Below are 6,000 nucleotides of genomic sequence, written 5' to 3'. Positions count from 1 at the left end.
ATTCTATCCAATGTGTTCCGCTACTAAGAACACTTATACAACTGTAGAATCTTTACTGGAGTGGAATGAGCACAACCCCCCACAGTACTTTGCTGCAAACAAATGTTTAATCACCACAACATGTTTCCAGCATAAAGGACCATTTCTGCTATATTGCTTATAATAGCACATAAATGATGTAGTAATACATATGCTTACCTTTTGTCTAGAATATTGTACATCATACATTGTAATACTAACTAAATATTGACCCCTTTTTTTAATGCACAAGAAGTTTTAGTGTGACTTAGACCACTTTACTTAATATGCAACATGTCAATTAAACATGTCCATCTTTCTGGTTTTATAAATGTTTTGAGGCGTGCTATACATACTGCAGTTTGTGTTTTCTGATTATTTTGCCACTACCTACAATTATCTAACTGATCATATGAGGCAGAAGGGGGGAGGACCCCAATCACTGCCAGAAACTGTCACACTCATATAACATTTGAGTCCTTTTAACCATTTTTAGTGCACCATTCCCTCTTTTTGGTCATTCCTTCCTAGTCTAAATTGTTGTTAGTTAGAAAGCTATTGTTCTTTTTACCTTAGTATTGAACTTCATGTCTTGTTAGTCATTTGGCTTTATTTGCACTTTTTATATACATCTGCAAGCCTACTTTATCATTCATGTTCCTGAACTAGCTGTAATGCTACTGGTGTGAATACTAATAGTAACTGAGTCCTGTGTGTGGATTTGTTACAGGGTTCATTACAGAGTCATTGTTTGACTAGCTGATTTTGTGTTTACATATTTGATATTTATTGCTCCCTTTGAAATCACTCCAATTCCCATTATGTAAAACCTTTCCCTAGAAATTTGATATTATATCATGTACCATTTGGATTGTGCATTATAACTGTATCTGTTATCTACACTACCTCTCCGCTGTATTATTCTGTTGAATAGCATATCTTTCCCTTCCACATACCTGATATTTAATAACAATTCATAAATCCCATGCATTAATAATTTTTTGAGGGATTTTACCATTAGGTACATACTGGTTTCATCTTTAGAGTCTAAAATTGGTACTGCCCAGTACATTAGTGCATGGGATGTGTTATAAATTGTTATCAAAATATCAGACACACTCTTTCACTTCTTTTTTTATTGATACAATATTTGAGGGCAGATCAGCCCCACAAGGAAAGAGAAATGTATCTAAAAAAATAGTAATGCAACAAGCATAATGCATTTATGGAAATTAAATTACGTTTTGCTGTTGCACACTGCTTTACAATTGTATTTCTATTTAATGCAGTTCTACATTGTTTCACTCGGAGTTGTGTAGTGAAGTTAGTGATTCACTGGACTTGCAAAGCTAATGAAATACTCTATGTTATCAAGAGCTTAATTAAGGGCATCCACCATCAAGAGCACTGATTACAAAGGATGATCCAAATAAAAACTAGTTTTACAATCATTGTTAAAGGAGTATTTGTATGTTTGTGTTTACAACCCCTTTAACTATTTCATTGGAGTCAGTGCAGCTCAGTTATCGCTCATTGCTAAAATGCCAGTATGCTCCAAGGAGGTAACTGTAAAATATATTGTGACAGCTAAATATAAATAGGATTGATAACTTTGCTAGAAATATATATTATAAATATGATGACTATTGATGTCACAGGGAAAAGAAACACAATCAGTTAGTAAGAATCTCTGTTTATGTTTTAATAAATGAATCCTGTAAGTGTTTATAATGGAGAGGGACTGAGGATACATATGATTATGGAAAATTGCTATAAAAACTATAACTGAACAATGTAGGTCTCTACATAGTAGTCTTCATTAGCTGGCTCATCAGATGTTCAAAATTTCTGCTTTTTCCCTGTTCTCATCAACCAGCTTACCCCCCGTGATAATAAGGTTCCCACCCCTTTCTTGCTTCATTTTTTTACTATTCACATAATTAAAAAATAATTTCGGATTCTTTTTACTCCTAGCTGCAATATCCCTTTCCATCTCTATTTTAGCTTGCCTGATAGCTTTTTTGCATGCTATATTTGCTTCCTTGTACCTGATGAAAGTTTCTGCTGTCCCAGCTAACTTGAATGCTTAAAAAGCACGTTTTTTCTTACCAACCTTGACACTAACTCTTTTATTCAGCCATAAAGGTTTTGCTTTGCGATGCCTCTCCTTGCTTACAAGGGGAATATACTGTTGTGTATACCTGCAAAGTAATGTTTTAAAGATGTTCCATTTTCCTTCTGTGTCTAACCCTAACCCTGCATCTAGCTACTGCAGCTTCAATTGTCACCAGGCTGGTACCTTAAAGACTAGAGGTTGCAACAGTAGAGTGGCTATAGTTCCACCAGTATTAAACAGATTGGATCCTAATTTGTCTGGGAACTAATACTATAAATCCTAACATGGCAATTCTATCACTTTTAACTCTTTGGTCAACAGTGATTTTAGCTGACTTTTAAAATAATGATTCACATGGAACTTGGATTGCAGTCCTGTTTCTTGCCTTTAAAACAGCCATGGGGCACTTATTATCAATGAGCAGATATCACCCTTGTGGAATTTAGCTAACAGCAATGCTCCTTACAACTTTACTGTTTATAAGCATCTCACTTACCTTTAAATTTCATAGTAGAAACCGATAAACATAGCAAATTACAAAGAACACTTTACTTAGTCAAGTTCTTGTCTTATTACATAACCAATTATAGTTTCAATTAAGTGTTTTATTCTATTACAGCAGCACAAGTTATTTTAGAATCTGCATCTCCTCCCCTGCAGCTTACATTGCTACTAGATTAAATGAAATCAGGTAAGCATATAGAAACCCTTCCTGATTCATTTAATGGAAGCACTGCATCATCTGCGCACTAAATGAGCAAACCACTATTAAATAGCAAATACATTTTCTGAATCCTTTACTTGGAAGAAAGCAGAGAGTCTGTATTTTTGAGCTTCCATATGGTTTTGTTTGTATCATATTTTGCAATATTATAAATGACTACTCACCAGCAAGCTGTGTTCTGTAAGCGTGGAGCTTAACTACTGGTCTGACTTTGCTAATGAAAATACTGTGAAGGTGATTGTAGGAGTATTTGTCCTCATTCCTTGCCACACAATCCTGGAAGATTACTAATATGAACAATGGATATAGCAAACATAGATTTAATTACCTTGTTGTCTGTATAATATATATTAGGGAAATTTTTTTTACTCATAAGCTATATGTAAAATGCCAAATAAGGACTGTGATTGGCTATTTGGTATCCCCATGTGGACTGCTAGCCTGCAGGAGGCTCTACTTGGGGTAAAACTGTATCTCTGTGCTTCCAAAACTTGCCCCCAAAACAGAGATTTAAAAATGGGCACCTACTTTGAGGCCACTTGGAGCAAGCCACTGGGTGGGGGTTAATGATATATACCATGAATGTTCTGCTAGTAGACTGCAAGTTGGACCCATACACTGCAGATGAATGTGGAGGACCAAGTAAGGCCTTGCTGTAACGTGTATTTTATGCAGACAAGTCAGATAGACACCTTCAGTGGAGTATATTCTATAGGAAGCTTTTTCTTATTGCGCCACTTTGAGTAAAATCTTGGGAGATGTTTACTTCATAAGGTTCTAAGCAGAAAAGTTTAAAGGTTGTTGCTTCCTAGAATAAGCTGTATGTCTGACATCTGACAGATATATGGCTTAGAATGGATAGAATGGGTTATTAAACATTAAAACAATTTAGACAATACCCTCAAATATCACTAATGACCTTACTCATTTTTATTTCACCTCCTTCCCCCACTAAACAGCAACTATGCAGTTTATGACCTGATACAACCCGGGAGCAGTGACTAGGGGGTCCCACTTTTAGGCCAGTTAGTATGAGATTTAAAGAGAAACTCTTAGAGGCCAAACTACTTGCTATAAAATATATTTTTGGAACTATAGCTGCAAGGTTGATATAACATTATATTACTGTATCTGTAACTCCTGCCTGAGAGGCCATGGGCTGATGTGTCTTTGTGACTAATGTATAGGTCACCCAAGTCAAAGTTGTTAGCCAGAGGTCAGTTTTAATTCCCCACAATAGTTCATATATTTTTAGAAACTTTCAGATGTGGATAGAATGTCTTTAACAGATGCAAAACCTACAAACATCCTTATATTTCAATGTACCAATGTAGGTGCTATAGCGTGAATGTGTAATCCCACATTGCGGGGTTCAGTATAGACCACAAACCCCTATACCTAATCAGGCAACATTTCTCTGAGTGTCTGGATCAACCTTCCCTAACCACAGCCGGTAGGGGGTACAAGGGGGGGCGACTTCACAGTTAGAAGGATTTCATGGAGTCACTCTTTCTTTCTTACTCTATCTACTCTATTTTTAGTAAAACAAATAACCATGTTTCAAAGACAATGGTTTTATACAATTTATTATTTTTTTAATTAAAAAGTTCAGTGCCAAGGAAAAGGGTTACTCAAAACATGACTGTGAACTCCCTGAACACAAGCACACAGTACTGTTGAGGTACAAAGGTGGTACGGCTGCCAGGTCATTATGCTTGAACATGTTTGCACAAGGACCTCTCATATCCATTCATGACATTTGTGCTTATAAAGTAAGTTGTTCCAATTCAAGGGATCTCAAGGAATGCTTTGAAATTATACACAAAAGTTGTTCTAGAATGTGTTGAGTTGCAAACATTGTAGGCAATTCTTGTAATAAAAAAACACATTGCTATAGTATATAAAGAAACAACACAAACAATACAGTACATTAATGCTAAGTACCTACGAGGCACAGCCACTCATTGCCTTCATAACCACTTGTAGTACGAGTCTTGAAATGTGTGTAGTTGGATTTCAAGCTTCTTTTATAGCTAGCACATACTCCTTATCAACCTAATATGACTTATCAAGGTAGACTTTATACTTGTGATTTTGTCACATAAAAACATACCATCCGTCCCCATGTTCTGGCCACCCCATTCATGAAATAATATTACTGAAAATCTATCTTTTTACAGTCATGGAAAATATACATACATTTTAGGAAACTAAAACTATCCATTTGCACATGATTTACTGTGGGATCATGCCCATTCCCTCTATTTAATATAAATAACCATCTTTGCCATTGCCATTGTCATTTAGATGATACTCTGTTAAGCATGTAAGGGCAAAGCTGCCATGGGGATGGCTCAGGATGAAAATTCATAGAGCAACCGCATACATCCTGTGCATCACATATAATTATGGGTCAAATTGAGTGCTGTGTACAAACCCCAACATCTATAACAATAGCTCCATGTGTTCAAATTACCCACAACGTCATTGCCTGTTAGTAGTGATAATTAAAACAGAAGCTAATACTAAGCTATAAAACACAATCTATGGCATGTTTGGCTTTGTTTTGGTAGGAAAGGAATATTGCTTTATTGGTATTTATTCTTTGAATATTAGTTTAAGATTCAGTGTTATATTAAATTAAGCCTGGGCAGTGCACAAGGGCAAATGTAGAATGTTACTTATTTTTAAACAACATAAATAGCTTAAGAGGCTGTATGTATGCATACATACATACATACATACATTAATACATGTGTGTAATATCTATTACGATGCCTCTGGTCACAGGCCAACCTTAATATCAGAGATAGATAATATCAGAGATAATACAGTCAAGCTGTATTATGCACAGATCTCTCAAGGCTAATTTTCCCATGGGCCAGTGTTAATATATATATATCTGTAAATATATACTGTATACACACTTAACCTGTAAGCAAATAGCAAAATTATAGGGTGTTTTGTGACATTTACCACTTGGAAATTCAAGTTCCACAATTATTAAAAACTCAACAGATGCTAAGGAAATATACCATTCCTTTTTTATCTTTTAAAATAACTTCCTCCGTTGATTGATTGGTCAGGGCTGCTGACCAGTGAGGAAAACAGGCCATATAATTCAAGCTATATCTTATTTGCC

Source organism: Xenopus tropicalis, chromosome 1 (assembly GCF_000004195.4).
Source record: "Xenopus tropicalis strain Nigerian chromosome 1, UCB_Xtro_10.0, whole genome shotgun sequence".
Lineage (NCBI taxonomy): Eukaryota > Metazoa > Chordata > Amphibia > Anura > Pipidae > Xenopus > Xenopus tropicalis.
This window is presented reverse-complemented; position numbering follows the sequence as displayed.